Source organism: Equus asinus, chromosome 10 (assembly GCF_041296235.1).
Source record: "Equus asinus isolate D_3611 breed Donkey chromosome 10, EquAss-T2T_v2, whole genome shotgun sequence".
Classification (NCBI taxonomy): domain Eukaryota; kingdom Metazoa; phylum Chordata; class Mammalia; order Perissodactyla; family Equidae; genus Equus; species Equus asinus.
In genome coordinates this window covers 23,679,099-23,701,183 of record NC_091799.1, presented here as the reverse complement: position 1 = coordinate 23,701,183, position 22,085 = coordinate 23,679,099, and the positions used below count along the sequence as shown (strand labels likewise).

General features: G+C 46.6%; 1 protein-coding gene across 5 annotated transcripts in view; it reads right to left on the bottom strand.

Annotated features, from left to right (window-relative positions):
* The window catches only part of TTLL11 (tubulin tyrosine ligase like 11), a 228,725-nt gene that overhangs the window by 7,500 nt on the left and 199,140 nt on the right, over positions 1–22,085 (bottom strand). The gene's annotated exons all lie outside the window — the stretch shown is intronic.

The following is a 22,085-nucleotide window of genomic DNA, read 5'->3' as shown; positions in this document are numbered from 1 at the left end:
TGGAATGTTATTCCCCTGCTGTGCCTCATATGCTCTGACTCGTCCTTGGGATCTGAGCTCGGATCACTTGCTCAGTAAAACCCTCCCTGATCCCCAGACTCGATCGGCCCGCGCAGGCTTCTTGCACTTTCCTTCGCAGCATCTGGAGCAGCTCCTTCACTGCTTATTTGTGCTGTATCCCTATCTTCCCTGCTGGACCATGAACCCCAGCTCACCACTCACGCCAGGGCCAGGTGCCCAGAAGGTGCTCCATATAGACGGGCTGAACACACGACTGAATGAATGAATGAGCTGTTCTAGGCACTTTTCAGACATTGCCACTAATCCTCACAACACCTTCGTGAGGGTAGTATTATTGTGTCCCGCTTTACAGATGAGGAAACTAACACTCAGAGAGGTCGAGTAACTTCTCTAAGGTCACACAGCCAGAGAAGAGCAGTCTGGAAATTCAAACTCTGACTCCTAATTCTTTTAACTAAGTTGTGCTGCATGAAAGCTTCTGAGTCTTCCCAAAGTCCACGTGAAAATGAACCCTGTGATCCAAATTCACGGGATTCTCTGGGCTCCTTGGGGAAGGTGACACTAAGGCTGGACCAAATGCCACGCAGTATTTTAGACAAGGTCGCCTCCCCTCTGCCACTCTGCACCTTCCTAGCGGCCTTGCTTCCCAGCTCAGCTGCATTATTCACCGGCTTCTGTCACTGCAGGCAGAAGCCTGGCCTGGAGCCTGTAAACGCTGGACTATGGATGGACCCTGGGCTCTGAGAGCTCTTTTCGTGTCGGGACCTTGAGCTGAGCTGAGCAGTTGTTCTTAGTCTCCTTCCAAGCCCATTAAAGCTTTTTTGCTCAGCTCGCTTGACTCCAGATGCTCTGCAAGTCCCTGCTCTGTTCGGCCCTGACAGGAGGAGTTGATAAAGAGAACAGTAACCCTGGCGGAAAATCCTTTTAACGTAAACAGAGGCCTGGTGTGGACGGAGACGCAGGGAAATGCACCCTCAGTTAACCAAGAGACCGACGTTTTCTATTCACCGACTCTGGGCCAGGGCTCTCCTGGTGGGGGTTGGGGGGTGGGGGAGTGTGTGCGCATGCACGTGTGTGCGTGTGTGTCACAGTCAGTGGGGGGGTCAGATATGTGCAGAGTGGAAGGGGCTGGGATCTGAAGCCAGAGAAACCCAGTGCAGTCCCAGCCTCCAACTTCCCGACTGTGACCCAAACAGCGCTACTCGAAGCGTGGTCGGCAGACGGGCGCCAAGTCCAGGAACTGCGTGTCCCTGGTCCCTGACGCGGTAAGGAGCTTGGGCGAGAATGCAAGCGCCCTCCTCACCCATCACATTGTTTAGTTCAGCTGGCCGTATTTTGTAGCAAGCCCTCTCTATAAAGGAAGCAGCGAGGGTCACATTCTGGCTCAAGTCTCCAGTCCAGGACTGTAAGGAACAGTTTGTGGACCCCAACTTTGAGTAGCTCTGGTCTACACCATCCTTCCCAGCTTTAACGGGCACGCCAGTCACCACGATCCTGTCAAAATGCAGATTCTGGGGTGGGGCTGGAGACACGGCATTCCTGACGAGCTTCCTGGGGGTGCCCACGCTGCTGGTCTCTGCAGCGCACTCTGAGTAGCAAGGAACGAGCGCCTTTTACTCAACCAACGTTAATTTCCTTCCCTTAATTAAAGGCAGACTGTGATTAGAGCCATAATGCACAGAAAAAAGAAACAATGAGGACCTTTTTTGGGGGGAAAAAAAGCTTGGCTAAATTATCTGGAAGAAGACTTTTTTTTTTTTTTTTTGCTGAGGAAGATTCACCCTGAGCTAACATCCACTGCTAATCTTCCTCTTTTTGTATGTGAGCCACCACCACAGCATGGCCACTGGCAGATGAGTAGTGTAGGTCTGTGCTCAGGAACCAAACTGGGGCTGCCAAAGCTGAGTGCACCAAACTTCACCACTGGGCCATGGGGGCTGGCCCTGGAAGAAGACATTCTAAAACGAGAAGTGAGGTTTAGTGTGTGACCCTTGGTTTTCTTTTTGTTTATCTACATTCCCTGATCTTCTGTAGTCCACACATATGCAATCTTAAAATACACAATGGGAAATTCTAGAGGCTGGAAAGAGGTGAGGCAGGGGCAGCTGCTTTTAATTACAAACGCTTTGCTACTATTTGAATGTGAAGTTAGGCACATGTATTACTTTGGAAAAAAAACAGTGCAAACTTTCTGAATATATTTCTACTTTGATTAAAAATAGTTTAAATATATACATGGGAAATAGAAGAGGAAGCGAAGGGGCAGGGATATTATTGCCTCTGGCATGAGCCAGTGCGCTATGCCAGGGATGCTCGGGTCCTCGCTACCACTCCCATTGTGCAGAGGAGAAAACTGAGGCCCAGAGAGATGAAATGACCTGCCCCTGGGTCACACAGGGCTAAGTGCAGGGCTGGAATTCGAACCCAGGCCTCATGTACTACTGTTTCTGCATCTTATTCTTGAAAACCCCTCCTGAGCATCTCTATCAAGAACACTAGAGGACAGACAGGCTTGGATGGAAATACGTAGAACCCGCAGGAAACAGCGGGAGGTTCACCCGGTCACTAGGGGGTTGGGGGAATCAGAGGCGGCTTGTGGGGAAGGGTGCATTTGAGTTGGGCCCTAAAGAATGGGTAGGGCTTTCATGGGCAGACACGAGCTGGGGGTCGTGGGCTGGGTGGAGAACAGGGATGAGCAAGGCAGGGGGCTGGGCATGTGGCCCCGTAATAAACAGGGTGCCTGCAGCGGGGCGGGCCCAACTGGACTGCACTCTGGAGAGGGCCGAAGCCAGAGGCAGTGAGCCAGGAGCCGCTGAAGGAGCCGGCACAGAGAGCCGTCCCACACCTAGAAGAGCCTGGGCACACTTCCCAGTCGGGGGGTTTCTATTTTGTACAGTGATAGAAACCTTGAGGTTTTGTTTTGTTTTATTCTTCAAATGAAATTTTGTGAGGCGGGTGGCGGCTCGGAGCCCTGCCCTCGCTGACCTCCCTCACGTAAAGGGACTCCTCTGTGGGACTCCTGGCTCCTCATGACCAGCAAAGCCATCATCCCTCCCGATGCTCTAGAATCCTCGTCTACGTCTTCATTTTACAGAAGGGGGAGTGGTAAATGAGGCCCTGAGTCACACAGCCCATAACCGACAGAAACAGGACGAAACCCCAGGTCTCCTGACTTCAGACCGCACCCCGTCCCTGCCTTCCACCAAAATAAAAAAGCAAACCAAACATCTCTCAGGCCAGGGCCTGGGGAACAGGGCTGTCTACACTGAGCCACGGCCCTGCCTGCTTTGCCCAGCCCCGGTGAGCACATCCGAGCGAGTCCGAAGGCCGATGAGAGTTGGGAAGAGGGCTGCCCCAAACGGCCCACCAGGAGCACATGGGTCTCTGGCCCCCACAACAGCCACTCTAAGGGGCTGTGAGTTTGACAAGAGATTGTTCCTGAGCCTCATTTCATCAAGCGGGCCCAGGAAATTGCGGGCCAGACCCAGGGCAATACTCACTGAGCTTTTTAAGGCTTTGAGGGCGTGGGGGTGGGAGGAGGAGGAGAACCAGAGGGAGTAAGCTGCCCTCAGAGGAACTCTTATGCGCCAGGAGCAGGGCTGCTGGGGGTTCCCACCTGAGTGGTGAGCGGGGCTCAGGTCAAGGAGCAACCCCCACCTGGCGGGAGTCTCCAGCCTTTTCCAGATTCTCCACAGATGGTCGATATGTTCAGTCTGGGTCTTTCTCCTCCCTTATTATTATTTATTATAAAAAACAGTGAGAATCTTAGCAGAAAGCACAGTAGAGCTCATGTATCGTCCCCTCTTTAGAACCCAAGCGTCCTTGCTGACTGACCTTCCACCCACTTTGTCCACAGAAGACGTGTTCTCGCTTGGTTGTATAACAACATGCACTAATATCCTGAACATTTTTGTATGTTGCTATGCAGTTTTCATAACATTATTTTAGTGGTTGCATAATATTCCTTCAAATGTTGACTTGTATATCATTTCACCACACCCCTCGCTGCAGAACACTGAGGCTAGTTACATTTTTTTCACTATTATTGAGAATATGATAATAAACACTTGGTACATCATTTTTTAAATTTCTGATTAATTTATTCCCTTACAATAAAACTCTCGGAATCTGTTTTTTACTTTAATGTAATTTTGGTTCGGTAATTAATTTCATGCTAAAAATACTTAAACCTTATAGCGTCCCCAAATGGACAAAGACCATGAATGGACAGTCATAGACATTAGCAAGCAAGAGAGAAAATATCCTGTCCCATCGAAGCCAAGGGTGCTACAGCTCACCCATAAAACCGACAAAAATGTAACAATGATAACTGCGAGGCAGTGGTGGAACTGCTGTGGACTTTCGAAAAGCAATTTGGTGAAAGTTTTAAGAACCGTTCAGGTGTTTCAAAATAATCCTTCCAGAGGAAACACGATGTCCGCAATGGTACGCATCGCCAACTTATTTACAGGAGGGGTGGGGGGAACAGTGCCAGACAAATTTTTATATCCTTCTTTCTACTTTTCTGTGTTTTCCAAATAAGATAATGCATGCTCATTGTTGATAATAATTAGAAAAAATGTATATTATCCTTAAAATACCCCCAACCCAGCCTCTGAGGTCACAGGCTCTGTGGCGCTCTCCTTGACCCACCCCCAGGTGGAGTTAATTGCCCTTCCTTACGGCTTCCTCTTGTCTCTTGTCATATATTGGGACAAATCCTTGGGTACGAGGCTGTCTCCCCAGTGGGATTCTGTGCTCCCGGAGGCAAGGACATTGTCCCAATTTTCTTCATTGTCCCCTGTGCCTAGCACAGCCTAGCACGTGGCAAGCACCAATAAAGACCTATCGAATCCACCGGAACAGACTGTGAACGTTTTAACAATCTTGTCATGCAGGTGTAGTTATTTCCATTTTACAGCTGAGGACTCGGAGGGGAGCCCAGGCGCAAAGAGAAAGACGACCTGTGAGATCTCTTCTCTTAGATGACAAGTAGACTTGCGAAACCAAGAGGATCCAGACCAGAGGCTCTCAAAACACAGACTGTGGGCCCCACCCACGAGCTCCTGATTCTGCAGGTCCGAGAACTTGCTCTTCTATCTCCTTCTCAGGTTGTGATGAGGCTGCTGGTCAGGGACCCCACTTTGAGACCCACCTCCCTTCCTCCTTCTCCTCCCCACACTGTTGAATCCAGTCGGTACATGCTCCACTCTGGAAGTCCATTTGCAAGAAGGGGACTATTTACAAAAGGACCTGCCTCCGAACTTCGAGAAGCTTGACTTTGGGCTAAAGACGTCTGCATTTTAAGATACTCTTACTGAGAGCAAACTCAGTATATTTTTAAAAGACTAAAGATGGAGCTGAAAAACTATGAAATTGTTCCAAGTTTGCAATAGGTGATCTCTTGGATTCTGAGAAACCACACAGCCCCGGTTTCTTCCAGCATCATCTCTCGACTGCTAAGTGAAGCAGAGCTCTGAGGCCCTCTCCGAGGCCCTGCCCTCCTCTGTCTGTACTGCGGTAGATTAGACCAGAAGGGTTCTAGCAGGCCAGGCCACAGAGGACCTGGGAGATCAAGGGCAGACTTTGGATTTCACGCTGAGGAAGACGGGAGGCCACTGGGGAGTTTTGAAGTGACATGGCCAGGGTGGCTGCTGTGTTGAGAGCAGGTGGCAGGGGCCCATGTGAACGAAAGCAAGGAGATTTGTTAGGGGTCTACTGCACCAGTCCCATCAAGGGCTGACAGTGGCTTGGACCAGGGTGGTAGTGGTGGAGGTGGTGAGGGGTGATGAAATTCTGGATAGAGTCTGAGGTTAGTGCCAGTGGGTCCTCGATCTGCCAATGGGTTAGATGTAGGCGTGATGGCAAGTCAGGAGCCTTATGAAGGAGGGCTCTAACACCAGGCTGAAGGGACTGGCCTCCCCTCAAGGACTGTGGTTTTTAAACGTTTTGTGCACAAACTAACCTAGGGAACTTTCCAGACATGCAGGTTCCTGTTCCCACCCCTCGGAGATTCTGTACGTTGGTGATGAGGCCCCAGAAACTGCCCTTGTAACTGCAGCGTTGGGGATCCTGCACCCATGGGTGATCAGGAACCTTTGGAATGAACACTCCCATTTGGCCATCTCTTTAAGTGCTCTCGAGGAGGCATGGAGTAAAGAAGCCAAGACCATGGTCTTTGAGAAGCCTAGTGCTGGGCTAGATCTGCTGTGGATGATCAAGAAGCTTTGGGGATGCACGGAACAAGCTTTCTCCTCTGAACTCCCACTGTCCACCCCGCCCCACTATCTTCATCTGCTTGGGCTGCCAAATACCATAACAAAATACCATGGCCGAGGGGGCTTCAACAACAGAAACTCATTCTCACAGCTCTGGAGGCTGAAAGTCTGAGATAGGGGGCCAGCAGCGTGTGGTTCTGGTGAGAGCTCTCTTCCTGGCTTGCAGACGGCTGCCTTCTTGCTGTCTTCATATGGCAGAGAGAGAGTGAGAGCCAGCCTCTGGTGTCTCTTCTTATAAGGACACCAGTGCTATTGGATCAGGGTCCCACCCTTAAGACCTCGTTTAACCTCAATTACTTCCTTAGAGGTCCCATCTCCAAACACAGTCACAGTGGGGGTTAGGTTTCAACAATTCACAACATGAATTGTGGGGGGACACAATTCAGTCCACAGCACCCTGGAACGCTTGGTTCTGTGGAGGCACATGCAGCACTTGGGGACGCCCTCCTACCCCTACCCCAGTCTCTGAGGTTACCTGAGCCATTTAGAAGAAACATAAGAAATCCCACCCCTCTTCCCTGCTCCTCCAGCAGCCCCCGGAAAACTCCTCGCAGCTCTGACTTAGAGTTGGAAGCATCTCTGTGGTACCATTGCTTCAGTGACCCGTTACAGTAAAAGAAATGAAAGGAAACGATGCGAGTTAATACTGATTGAGCCCTCATTACACGCAAGGCCCTGGCCTAAAGCTTCATGTGTGTTATTTAACTTAATCCCAAAGAAACCTTACGAAGCAGGTGTTGCCATCAATCCCATTTTACATTCAAGAGACTTGTCGAAGTCACATAGCTGGTAGATGGCAGACCCCAAAGACCATTCTTAAAACTTCTTTACTCTGCTGCTGCTTCAAGAGACGGCCAAGTCAGAGTGTTAATTCCAGGCATTTAGAAGAAGGAAACAACATTCGCCTTGCGGTGAATGAGGGACGGGCCTCATCCATCTCTGCGGGATGTCAGCAAGAAGGGGCAGTCAGATCCGTCGGGCTCTGCAAACAGGCTCTCCCCACCTGCCTCCCATGCCTGAAGATAAGCTGTTGAGTACTTTTTGAAACTTCATTTGAGTTGACGGATGTCGCCGGAGAAAGCAGCCTTTGAAACATTCCAGTTGTAGCCATCCACACATCTTTCACCCGAGACTGCCACTTGGATATTGGGATGCGGCCCCTGACAGACCACGGCCTCATTCTGTCAATCAGCCGGGTGAGGGTGGGCCCACGGGCTCCTCCTGGCCTTGAGTCCTCTCCTCTCCACTTCCAGGGAGGGGTCTTAATAAAAGTGCTGGTGGCTGCTCTCCCGTAATTCCATCATCTATTCTGGGGCTTAAGGATGGGAACAAAAATAATACCTTCTGTGTGCACAGTGCTTGCCAATTTACAAAGAATAAAGAATAACCATTTTCTCATCTGGCTCTCAGAGTGATGCGCAGAAGAGGATGTTATTATAAGAACTCCCCATGTCCAGCGGAGGAACACAGACCCAGAGAGGCCAAGGGGCTTGTCAACGGCCCCCCTAAGTGGATGAGGTGGCATTTAAACCCATGCCTATTTGACTCTCAAACCTACACTCTTTTTTTTGCACCACGCTCTTTCTTAACATCTGACATTTATGTATTATTTTACAGTGTACAGAGCACATTTGCATATATGATATAATTAAATCCAAATCACTGACAGCTGGGGAGATTATCCCAGACGGAATATGAGATTGCTTTTTTTTCCTCTCAAAGATACCTGAGCTTCTTGCTGGTAGTTGTGTCTCAAGGTATTGGGGTGCTGGCAAGGACAGCTCCCTACCCGCTCCTTCTCTCTCCCCACCCTTTAAATCTCTTCCTTATTATCACCTAGAATAGATGTTTCTGTCTCACAGTGAAATTCTAAATGTGCACGTATACAAGTTTTCGGTTTAGAATCACTGGTAGGAAATAAAGCTGAATGATCATGACTAGAATTAGCTTAGTGATTTCGATCTGTGAGCGGAATGTTCCCACAAGAGCTATCTGTGCGGCTGCCTACAGCGAGGTGGTTAATCTCAAGAATCTCAGTCTTCGCTCCATTCTCAGGGTGCCTCAAGGCCCACTCCCCGTCTGCTGCTGCCCGGTCCCCCCAGACGTGAGCACTGTGCCTCCAGGCCTGGGGCTGGGGTCTCGAAGGACTCCATTACAGCAGATGAGTCCTGAGCATTTCCCCAGGAGACGGCATTTGGTTTCGTAGCATAGTGACTGAGAGTCCGATTGGGCTGGTCTGTGTCCTGGCTCTGCCACTTACTAGCTGTCTTGTCTTTAGCAAATCATTTCACCTCTCAGGGTCTCTGTTTCTTCATCTGTAAAGTGGGGACAGTAATATCTGCCCCGAGTGGCTTTTACAAGGCACCACCCACAAAAAGCCCAATACAGTGCTTGGAGCACAGCAGACCCATCCTCCTGTCATCTGCCCACTTTGATCTCCGCGCTCTCACCTCCTTCGCCTGGAGCGCTGTCATAACACTGGTTTCATTTTCTTATTTGATCGCAGACAGCCAATTGCTCGTCTCCACACCAGGCCAGAGCATCTTTGCCCGCATCTCCAGCTCTCAGAGGGCAGGCTCTCAACAACTGTTCGTGGCCTAAATGAGCCGACTGATGGGGATTCACGCAGGGAGGTCAGGAGACCTGGACTCTCGAGTGGTCTCCGCCCCTGCGCACAGCGGCTCTGAGCCAGTTCCTTCCCTCCCTGGGCCTCACTCTCCCGTTCTGTGAAATGAGCGGCAGACTGGGTGGTTTCCTGGGATTCCAGAAGCCTTGGGAGTGATGATGGCTTCTGAACCTTTTAAAAATGGTAATAACTAAAATCACAAACCCCGTTTATTGAGGACGCTCGGCCTGCCAGGACTCATGCTGTGCATTTTCCCTGACTCGCTCTTTTAATCTCATGGTAACCGTGGGAGGCTGGGACTGCTTATACTCACATTGTACAAATGAGAGGGCTGAACTCAGAGAGGCCCAGCCACTCGGCCAAGGTTACTTTTCACTTGGCCAAGGCCGCGCGGCTAGAGAACGGCGGTGCTGGGGCTCCCACTGCTGCTGTACGCCACCTCTCTCCCAAACCAGATGGAAACCTCCTGAAGGCCCATCCTTTAAGGGAACAAAGAGAGAGCCTTGCTCCTCTGCTGCCCGCACAGCTTGGGAACAGGAGTTACGCACGCGCAGTCATTATTTTTAAGCATTAAAGCAACAACAAGCCACTATCACCTTTGTCCTGGGCTAGATGGAAAAATTAATGTGTCAGGAATGAACCATAAATAGACTTTGCAGAAAAATCATTACCCCCAGGAGCCAGTGGCATCCAAATAACAAACATAATCAAAGACGAAAGCAGCTATTTCATCATTTCATTAATCACAGGTCACACCACTGGCCGGTGCAGTGTGGCCCAGAGGTCCCACTCCAGTCCCATCCAGTGTCACCCCTGATTCCACCATGACACAGACTTAAGTTCCTGAGTCACCATCTGGGCTACAGGCTACAGTACTGGTCACCACTTCCTGCAACTCCTTCATGCTGTTCCAGACATTTCTTGTGGGATTTACGGCTCCAGTGGAACCTTCTGGGGCTCAATGCTCATTCCTCAGCAAGTGGTTAAATCTTTGGCTCGGAAAGCCCTTCAGAGATAACACCATCCAGGCCCTTACAGGATAATAACCACACTCAAAATAGAAAGAATTAATAAAAGTAGTTGCTTAGTGATATCAGGCACTGTGGTGAGCTCTTTAAGGAGCACCTCTCATTTCATCCTCAAAACAGAATCTGAGTGGCAGATGCATTTATGGCCCCTCATTTCACCCTTGGTAGTTCACCTGTGTTTTAATGACAGAAAACTCTGCTTTTCTCTTGGGTTCTGTTGGTTAGTTGGGTGCTAAAGGCTTCTGGGGTGCAGGGAGTAAGGACGTTCACCCAGAGTCCCACAGACTGGAGCGGGTGGCGTGGATTCAAACCCGGGCTCTGTGAGTCTGCCCTCGCTGCACGCTGCCTCTCAGAGAGGCAGTGAAGGAGCCGCAAGTCATGAGTTAGCAGAAAAAGCATGGTTTCTGGACTGTCTCGCTGGCTCCCTGTAGTTTCCCTGGGAAACTCTGAGCCCTGGTTGCCCTCCCTGACATTGCTAATAATGGCCATGCAGCCCCCACTTGGCCACCTCCAGTGGTGGGGGCTCATCACCTCCCCAGGAGGCCCCTTCTCACTGTGTGCTCTCTGCCTCCAAGCTGAAATGTGCAAAGCCTCCCCGCTGGCCCCACTTTTCCAGAGAGCAAATCTAACTTGCCTTCCCCACGACGGCCTTGCTCTGAGAGGACCTGTAAGGCAGCAACTAGAGCGATTTAATGCCACAAACACTCTCTGAGCACCCATGGGGTGGATACAGAGAGGAGCAAGCCCTCCTCTGATGGAGGGGAGCGGGGAGGTGGGGAGAGAGAGAGGGATGTGGAATGGGCAGCTGATAGGGTTAGAAGGCCAAAGAAGCAGATAATTGCCTGGGAGGGACAGGAAAGCTTCCAGAGCACCAGCGGGAGGAAAGGGTGGTGGTCTGGAGTCAGTGCCTGGTGCCCGGGCTCCTCGATTTCTGTTCCTCCTCCTGAAGAGTGCCCCATGGCCACTGAACACACCCAGGGTCTTGCATTGTTTAAAAGGCTGCCTTGACATGGCATCCACTGGTCACCATTCTGTCTCTGCTGTCTGCTCAGCCAAACTGCCTGAGCCAAACTCAGGCACACGGCACCATCTCCACAGCCTCCCCTCTGGATCATCAGGGGCACGTCCATTAGCTACCTCTCCGCCAAACTGCTTCTGCCCAATGACCGCGCATCTTCCATCTCTGAGCTCTTCTTTGCTCTAGCTCTCTGCAGCATTTGACAACGTGGAAGACTTCCTGCTGGAAATGCCCTCTTCCCACTTCGCTAACACCTCACTCTCGGGCTTTTCTTGGTATGTTTTTGCTAACTCCTGACTCAGGCTGTGTGTCTCTGCTGGCTTTTCTCTGCTTTACCGGGTGTGGGGTCCCGCAGGGCTCTCCCGGGGCCCTGCTTCTTTTCTTTCTTCGTGTCATTCATTCCCTAGGCTTTAAATATCTTCCGTGAATCAATGCCCTCGTCCAAATCATTATCTCCAGGCCAGACAGCTTTTTTGCCACTGAGATGTCTCATTAGCATCTCAAAAAGCCTGTTAGAAATGGATCTCTCCATCTTGCCTTTCGAACCTGCTTTTCCTTAAATCCTACCCATTTCAATAAATACTATCTCCACCCACCTCCTTGCTCCAGCCAGAAGTCTGAGAGCCATTGTTGAAACTCCTCTCCCTCAGTCCCCACCTCTCCCCACCATCCCCCCTACTTTACACCCCTCCTTGCCATCTCCACTGTCACCCCCCAACCCAGCCTGAGGGGCCTGCGCTCCCCCGGACTCCCACACAGCCTTCTGGCTGTCTCCCCGCTTCCACCATTGCCCCCTGCCAACACAGCATCCACAATGACCTTTAAGAAACACGAAATAAGTCACGTATTCTCCTTCTTTAAGCTCCCCAACAACATCCAGAACAAAATCCACATTCCTCACCCCGCTCTGAGGGCGGGCGCTGCAAGATCCAGCCCCTCCTGCTTCTGCAGCCGCCCCATGTGCCAGCACACCCCTATTTTCCTGCAAGCCACCCCCTGCCCTCTTTCATTTCCTGGAAGCTGTGTACACCTTCCCCCCTCAGGGCCCCTGTCACCAGCTGTAACACGCTTTCCCTCAGTCTTCACCTGCATGGCACCTAGATCTCAGCTCCGGTGTTGCTGACAGATAGCCCTGACCCACTGCCTCATATCGATTAGGTCTTCTCGGCTGTCCTCCTTAAAACTTAGTTATTTTATTTCGTAGTTCTCATCACAACATGTGATTACATGTTTATTTCTGTGTTTCTGTGTTTAATGTCTGTCTGTCCACGTCTAGGGCGTGAGGCCTGGGTGTGTCCTGGGGGTCACTGCACGTGCCATCACTGCCAGCACCTGGCATGTGGGAGGGGGACACTGGCTGACTAACTGAATGAAATCTACAGGCGTAGTGCACGGCACGTGGTGGGTGTTTGGTAGATATCCGTCCTCTCCTCCCTGCCCCCTGCTTGGGTCACTGGCGGATTTTAGGAGATGCCTTCAGCATCCACTTAGGGTGGACAGAACCTGGGCTTTACATCAAACACACCTAAGTTCCCATCCAGGGTCTGCCTCTCCCAGCTGCTGGGTGACCTTGGCGCATCACTTCACTTCGGGAGCCTCAGCTTCTACCTACGCTGCCGGGCTCTTCTGGGGGCTCAATGAGAACACAGATGGCAGGGGCCCCGCCCGGTGTCTGGCACAGGGAAGATGCTCCATGAATCTGAGCTTCTTTCTTTATTGTCTTTAGAGGATCAGAGGGGCTAAGCGTGGCCAATAAACAGCCTGCTGTCCTGGAGGACAGAAGCAAAGACTCTCCCTTCCATTGTAGTTGCTCTGTTTCCAAAAAATAGGCAATTTGGGGGAAGTTAGGCTGCCCTAACTCACCCACCACAGGCCACTTCCCTGCTCCCGCTGTTTGCTCCCAGTTAACTGGCTGTGCCTTCTGGAATTCACAGAAGACCAGAGTCCAGAGCCTTGGGGATGCGCATGCCCACACACCAGGAGGACCGATCCCTGTCCTCAAGGAGAGAGCCCTCTGAGGAGCTCTGAGGAGCCAGCCTGTCACTTGGAGAGGTGACGGGAGGAAGATCAGTGTCAAAAATAAGACAGAGAAGTGGGTTTCAACTTGACTCACATTAAGAATGTCACTTTAGAGCACAAACGAAAGAGAAGAGAAATACTCTTTTATGCAGGAGTTTATTTTTGTCACTTTGTCAGAGAGAAATTGCAGCCCTGAGGGCATTGGAGCTGCACAGAATTACCCAAAACATTAACATGCAAATTGCCTTCTTTAGAGAAAGTAATTTTATTAGTGCACGAAAACATTTCTTTCACTGTACTCAGGCTCAGGAGCAGTGTTGTCTGGGGGCCAGTTGGGGCCGCCGCAAATGGAGAATTAGGGAGAGTCCTAAACTTGGTTAGGATTCTGTTACCTCCTCTCCTTGGGACCACGCATGGAACACGCTTCTGGGGGTGTTACCATGGTTACACGGTTACAGCTGGTTGCCACGGGCACACTGAGTGTAGAGGGCAAGGGACTTGTTCAAGATCATGCAGCATGAATGGCAGAAGAAGAGGTGGAGGTGAGGTCCGTGAGCGACAGGGAACCACTGGGGGTCCTGGAAGTAGCCACTCGGAGAATAATGAGATCCCAGTGGCATTCTAGCCTTCTATTCACTTATTTATTCACTCACTCACTCATCCATTCAATAAGCTTTCGCTGTCCTAGGCCCTGGGGCCGAGATATGAATCAGGCACTGGCAGCAGCACCCGCAGGGGGCGGGTGGAGAGGCATACAGATGTATGCAAACACTGATGATCTAGCCAGGTCAGACCTACTGGAGACGGGTGCCAAGAACTGACAGACCACAGGCCAGAGTATGGCTGACTGTTTGGCAGGGAGGCAAGGAGAGGGGCCTGGAAGCTTCACTAAGGAGGGTGTCACATGTGGGCATTGCCCAGGTAGTCAAGGTAGGGAAGGGCATTGCAGGCAGGGAGAAAAGCATGAGCAGAGGCACGGAAGGAAGCATGTTGGCCTGGCCCAGACTAGCCTGTATGGCTGCTGCACAGGGTGCGTGGGAAGAGGGGGGCTGAGGTTGCAGAGGATGGAGAGGAGGCTGGCCAGGCCAGTCTCAAAGGCTGAAGAGCTCAGATTTTACCCTGCAGGTGGCAAGCAGACCTGCAGGGCCTGTTCAGAACAGAACCACGTTCCGGAGACTTCACGAGGGAGGGGGTTTCCCAGGCCCTGGAGTGCCAAAATGACAGAAGGTTGTATGAGGCTGCGCTTACATAAGACTTCTCCTCCCTTCACAGACTTGATCAGCGGGGAAGTGTGGGCAGAGACACCCACCTGCTACCAAGAAGAAAGCACCTCAGTCATGCAAGGTCTCGCTGAACAGTTCAGGTATGCACCATGCCCAAGAGGCCGCTGTCCCTCGCCCTGAGTTGGTTGGCGGTTGTCTCACATGACTGTGGTGGGGCACGGGGAACTGCTCCCACTGCCCCAGGCGCCGTCTTTTAGGGAAGTGAAGGGAAAATGCGGCTATTTCAAGTACACACAGAGCTAATGTGGAGATCTTGAGTGGGCATACTCTATCTCAGGGTTTGCCAACCTCGACACATGTCAGATTTGGGGCCAGACAATTCTTTGTTGTGAGAGTTTGTCTTGCGCATTACAGGATGTTTTGCAGCATCCCTGGCCTCTACCCACTAAATGCCAATAGCAACTTGCCTCCTTCCCCAGTTGTGACAACCAAAATGTCTCCAGACATGGCCAAATGTCCCCTGGGGAAATTGCCCCCAGTTGTGAACCACCGGTCTATCTAGACTTCAAGGAAGACTTATGGAGGTCAAGGATGCCTGCCCACTGGAAGTCTCCCCAGTCTTCCAGCGAGATGCAGAGCACCAGCAGGGCGTGGGCGCTGTCCTCTCCGCTCTCCCATGGGGCAGAGTGTAGGTTTCATCACACATGTGTATTGACCACCTCAAAAAAAAAAAGTATCTAAATTACTCCTAAAAAGATCAAGGAAAAAGAGCAGGGTGGAGAGGGAGAAAGCCAATGGACAGTAAGTGGTTCTCCCAATAACTCGCCAGGGTCTCAGAGTCCCTCATCTGTAAAGCAAGGGCATTGGAATGGATGATCTCTAAGGCCTTTCTGGTTTTAAACACTATGATGCAATAACAGTAAGATAAACACACGTTGGAGAATGCCCCCAACAGATGTTGAAATTGGCCCCATGTGAGAGACAGTGAACTATGGGATGGATAAGGCTCTAAAATGGCTAATCTGGCCATTCCCTTGCTGAGAGACAGAGAACTGGTCAGATGACTCATGCAGTTCTCACTTTACTCACAGGTTAAATGACTAAGCCCAGATTTCACGAGGAATTCCATGGAAAATCTCTGCCAGGGCCTGTATGTTAAACACTTTTGGAATGCTTGTGATTGGTGCAGTTTCTCAAAGACCATTAGAACCTGAAGACAAATAATTTTGGCTCTACCACCCACTAGCTGGGTGACCCTGGGCATAACACTTAACCTCTCTGAGCCTCAGCTCTCTTCTCTGTAACCTGGAGTAGAAAGGTTAACTCTCAGGACTAGAGGGAAAAGTGTAAAATGCTAACAGAAAACTTCCAGTTTCAGCTCCAACATGTAAAGAGCTTAGAAGTCATCACTCCCATCCTCACAACAAGAAAAAAGATGAGCAAACTGAAAATCGATGCCTTTTCTTACATCCAGCCGAGAATTGAGGTCACAGGGCAAACCGCCATCCTGACAAGAGGACAGACAAGTAAATACAGAGAATCACAGCTGAGATCAGCTTACTGGCAACAGAGCTGCTGGAGCCAATAACTGATAGGAACATTTAATTGGTAAGTGAAGAATTTCTGGAGGCTGAGTGTGGACTAGATGGAGAGTTAAAAACTCCTGGGGGCCCAGTCATAGGGGGTCTTCCACACTTTTGTGGTTTTACTCCAGCACCCCACCAGGCTCTCAAGGTGACAACTGTAGAAAAATCCCTCATGCTTCCGGCAGGGGTGGGGGTGGGGGGGAAAGTAACCATTTTGAAATATGCCCAGAGCATTCTCCATATCAAAAGACTGCCCTCCATGGAAATTACTTTACCTGAGGCTTAGCTGACTGAAAAAAAGGGCAATTAGTCAACTCCAGCCTCTCTAGCCTTCCGCCTCACATAGGGGGAGAGTAAAAGGCTCAGACACACTTCTGAAAGTCGCATCCAAGGACTCAAGCCCACTAGGAAACTGAGACTTAATCATAATATCACAGAATGCCTTCTTTCCCCAGCACCTTACCACCACATCAACGGGGCTCTAGCATAACAACAGCGGGTTACAACTGAGAGAGCTGCAAGACAAGAGTCTATTTAAGAAGGAGTTTTTAGGGAAACCCAAAGACGACAGATGGAGAAAATCAAGGAAACTAAAGTCTGGCACCAACAGCTGCAGCAAACATTAAACACAGCCCAGCTTCTAGCCAGATTAACATATAACCTCACACCAAAAGCCCGATTACCTCAGTTCCTACTACCAGATACATCATGTCCAGCTTTCAACAAAAAATTACAAGGCCTGCTAAAAGGCAAGAAAAAAACATGAGCTGAAGAGACAAAGTAAGCAGCAGAACTCGACTCAGATATGACACAGATGTTAGAGTCATCTGATGGGAATTCAAAATAATGATGAGCAATAGCTAAGGGTTCTACTGGAAAACGTAGGCACTGTTCAAGAACAGATGGGTAATGTAAGTAGAGAGATGGAAACTCTAGGAAAGAATCCAAAGGAAATGCTAGAAATAAAAAACATTGTAGCAGGAATGAAGAATGCCCACAGTGGACTTATCAGTAGACTGGATGTGGCCAAGGAAAGAATTGGTAAGCCTGAAGATATGGCAATAGGAACATCACAAACTGAAATGAAAAAAGAATGAAAAAAAGGAGCCTGTCCAGGAACAGTAGGACAACTACAAGAGGTGTAACATACACACAATGGGAATACCAGAAGGAGAAGAGAGAAAGGAGCAGAAGACACATTTGAAGTAATAATAGCCGAGGATTTCCCAAAATTAATACAGACATTCAAACCACAGATCCAGGAAGCCCAGAGAATAACAAGCAAGAGAGATACCAAAAAATATATGCCTAGGCATATCATATTTAAACTGCAGAAAATCAAGAGACAAAGAGAAAATCTTCAAAGAAGCCAGAGGAAAAAACACTTTACCTATAGAGGAACAAGGATGAGAATTATATTGGCCATCTCATCAGAAATCTTGCCAGCAAGAAGAAAGTGGAGTCAAATATTTAAAATGTTAAAAGAAAAAACCCCTACCAACCTAGAATTCTGTATCCAGGGAAATTATCCTTCAAAGGTGAAGGAGAAATAAGGACTTTCTCAGACAAACAAAGACTGAAGGAATTTGTTGCTGGTAGATTTGCCTTGCAAGGATTGTTACAAGAAGTTCTTCAGAAAGAAGGAAAATGCTGTAGGTCGGAAACTCAGATCTAAATAAAAGAAAAGAGCATCAGAGAAGGAATAAATGAAAGTAAAACAAAATCTTTTTATTTTCTTATTCTTAATTGATCTGATAGATAACTGTTTGTTCAAAGTAATAGAAGCAACAATGTATTGGGTGATTATAGCTTAGGAATAAGTGAAATGAATGACAGCAATGTTATCAGGGAGGGAGGGAGGAACTGGGAATACAATGGTATAAGGTACCTGCACTATCCATTAAGTGGCATAGTGCTATTTGAAAATGGACTTATTAGCTGGAAACATACATTGCAAACTCTAGGACAAACACTGAAAGAAGAGAGAAAATGAAATCATATAAAATGCTCAATTACTTAAGGCAGAAAAAGAGGGGAAGATAAAAAAGAAACAAAGAATGAGTACAATGAATAGAAAGCAGTTACAAACATGGGAGATATTAACCCAACTATATCAATAATTACTTTTCACGTGAATGGTTTAAATATACAAGTTAGAAGACAGAGATTGTTAGAGTGGATAAAAATACAAAATTCAACTGTATGTTGCTTACAAGGAACCCACTTTAAACATAAAGATGTAGATAAAAAATAAAAGGATGGAGAAAGCTATATCACGCTAACACTAACCAAAAGAAAGTTGGAGTAGTACATTAACGTCAGACAAAGCAGATTGCAGAACAAGGAAAATTACCAGGGATGGAGGTGGGCATTACATAATGATAAAGGGGTCAATTCTTTGATGACACAACAGTCCTTATAACACAGATATAACTAAAGACAGTGTCAAAATACATGAGAGAAAGCCAAAAGAACTGCAAGGGAAAATAGACAAATCTACTATTATAGTTGGAGATTTCAACACCCCTCTATCAGTAATTGACAGATCCAGCAGGCAGAAAATTGGTAAGGATAGAGTTGAACTGAACGGCACCATCAATCAACTGGATCTAATTGACATGTATAAAATACTTCATCTGACAAGAGCAAAATACATTCTTTTCAGTTCACGTGGAACATTCACCAAGATACACTACATTTTAGGCCATAAAACACATCTTAGCAAATTTAAAAGAATACAAATCATACAAAGTATGCTCTCAGACCACAATGGAATTAAACTAGAGATCAAAAACAGAAAGATAGCTGGAAAGTCTTGAAATATTTGGAGATTAAATAGCACATGTCTAAACAATATATGGGTCAAAAAATAAGTCTCAAGAGAAATTTAAAAATATTTTGAACTAAATGAATATAAAACTGGAACTTACTGAATTTTGTGGGGTGCAGTGAAAGCAGTGCTTAGAGGGAAATTTATAGCATTGAATGCAAATATTAGACAAGATGAAAGATCTAAAATCAATCATCTAAGCTTCCACCTTAGGAAACTAGAAAAAAGAAGAGCAAATTAAATCCAAAAAAGCAGAAGGAAAGAAATAATAAAAATTGGAGTGCAAATCAATGAAATTTAAAACAGGAACTCAATACGGAAACTCAATTAAACCAAAAAGTGGTTCTATCAGAGGATCAATGAAATTGATAACCCTCCAGCCAGATGAACAAGGAAAAAAGAGAGATGATTACTAGAATACTAATTAGTCATTAAAAATTACTACTATCAGAAACGAAAGAAGGCTCATCACTACTGATTCCGTGGACATTAAAAGGATAATAAAGGAACATTATGAATAACTCTATGCCCACAAATTTGGTAACTTAGATGAAATGGACCAATCCCTTGAAAGATACAATTTCCCAAAACTCATACAAAAAGAAAAAGATAATTTGAATAGGCTTGTATCTACCAAAGAAATTTAATCAATAATTAATAAACTTCCACAGAAGAAAACACTAGGCTCTGATGGTTTCACTGATAAATTCTACCAAACTTTCAAGAAAGAAATGACATCAATTCTTTGCCATCTCTTCCAGAATATAGACACAGAGGGACCATGTCTTAACTCATTTCAGGAGGCCAGCATTACCCTAACACAAAACCAGCCAACAGCATTACTAGAAAGGAAAACTATAGATCAATATCTCTTGCAAAACAGATGCAAAAATCCTCGACAAAATATTAGCAAATCAAGTCCAACAATGTATAAAAAGAACTATACACCATGACCAATAATTATTCTAGGTATGCAAGCCTGCTTCAGCATCCCAAAATCGAATAACCTAAACTATCACAATGACAGGCTAAAGAAGAAAAATCACATGATCACAATGATAGCTGCACAAAAAGCATTTGACAAAATCAAACACTTATTCATGACTAAAAAAAAACAAAGCTCCCAGCAAACTGGTAATAGAGGACAACTTCCTCCACTTGATGAAGAATATCTACAAAAACCCTACAGCTAACACCATACTCGGTGATGAGAAGGTGGATGCTTTCCCCCTGAGATCAGGAACAAGACAAGGATGTCCCTTCTCGTCACTCCTGTTCCACGTTGTACTGGGAATCTTAGCTAATATAGTAAGACAAGACAAGAAAAGAAAAGGTATGTAGATTGGGAAGGAAGAAATAAAACTGTCTTTGTTTTCAGATGACATAGTTGTCAATGTAGAAAATCTGAACAAATTGACAAAGAAAGTCCTGGAACTAGTAAGTGATTTTAGCAAGGTTGCAGCATATAAGATTAATATACAAAAGTCAATTGCTTTCCTATATACCAGCAATAAACAATTGGAACTTGAAATTAAAAACACAACACCATTTACATTAGCACCAAAATAAAAATATTTAGGTACAAATCTAACAGAATAGGTATAAAATCTACATGAAGAAAACTACAAAACTTGGATGAAAGAAAGAAAAGATCTACATCAATGGAGAGATATTTCACGTTCAAGGATAGGAAGGCTCAATATCGTTAAGATGTCTGTTCTTCCCAACTCAGTCTATAGATTGAACACCTTCCAAATCAAAATTCCAAACAAGTTATTTTGTGGATATTGACAAACTGAGTCTAAAATTTATATGGGAAGGCAAAAGACCAGAACAGCCAAAACAATCCTGAAGAAGGACCGTCGCAGGACTGGCACTACCCAACTTCAAAACTTACTATCAAGCTGTAATAGTGAAAAAAACGTGGTCTCAGCAAGAGAACAGAAAAAATAGATCAAAGGAACAGAACACGGAGCTCAGAAATAGACTCACACAAATATAATCAACTGATCTTTGACAAAGGAGCAAAGGTAATTCAACGGAGAAAGGATAGTCTTTAACAAATGGTGCTGGAACAACATGTATTGGCAAAAAAAAAAAACCCAAAACCAATTTAGACACAGATCTTTTTTATAAATTGAAATAACATTGATTTATAACATTACAAAAATTTCAGGTGTACCTTGTAATATATTTTGAATTCTGTGTAGATGACATCATGTTCACCACCCAAAGACTAATTACAATCCCTCACCACACACAGGTGCTTAAACACCCCTTTCGCCCTCCTCCCTCCCACCTTCCCCTCTGGTAACCACCAATTCAATCTCTGGTGCTATGTGTTTGTTTGTCATTGTTTTTATCTTCTACTTAGAGTGAGATCATATGGTATTTGCCTTTCTCCCTCTGACTTTTTTCACTTAGCATAATACTCTCAAGGTCCATGCATGTTGTCACAAATGGCCAGATTTCATAATTTCTTATGGCCGAGTAGTATTCCACTGAGACACAGATCTTATGCCTTTCACAAAAATTAACTCAAAATGGATCACAGACCTCAATATAAAATGCAAAACCATAAAACCTCTTGAAGATAACATAGGAGAAAATCTAGGGGAACTTGGATTTGGTTATGAATGTTTAGATATACCACCAAAAGCAAAATCCATGAAAGAAAAAAATGATTAAGTTAGACTCTACTAAAATTAAAAACTTCTGCTCTGTGAAAGACACTGTTGAGAGAATGGAAAGATAAGCCACACACTGGGAGAAAATATTTGCAAAAGACATATCTGATAAAGGACTTGTATCCAAAATACACAACAATAAGAAAATTCAACAATAAGAAAAAATTCAACAATAAGAAAAAAAACAACCCAATTAATAAATGGGCAAAAGATCTGAACAGACATCTCACCAAAGAAGACATACAAATGGCAAACAAGCATATGAAAAGATGCTCAACATCATCTGTCTTTAGAGAATTGCAAATTAAAACAATGAGGTACCACCACACATCTATTACACACCTATTACAATGGCTAAATGCAAAAAACTGACAATACTAAATGTTGACAAGGATGTGGAGCAACAGGAACTCTCATTCATTGCTGGTGGGAATGTGAAATGGTACAGCCGCTTTGACAGACAGTATGGCAGCTTCTTAAAAAGCTAAACATAGTCTTACCATATGATCCAGCAATCTCATTCCTAGGTATTTGCCCAATTGTGTTGAAAACTTATGTCCACGCAAAACCTGCACACAATTGTTTATAGCAGCTTTACTCATAATTGCCAAAAATTGGAAGCAACCAAGATGTCCTTCAGTAGGTGAATGGATTAACAAACAGTGGCATATCCATTCAATGGACTATTACTCAGATATAAAAAGAAATCAGCTATCAAGCCAGAAAAACAGATGGAGGACCCTTAAATGCATATTGCTAAGTGAAAGAA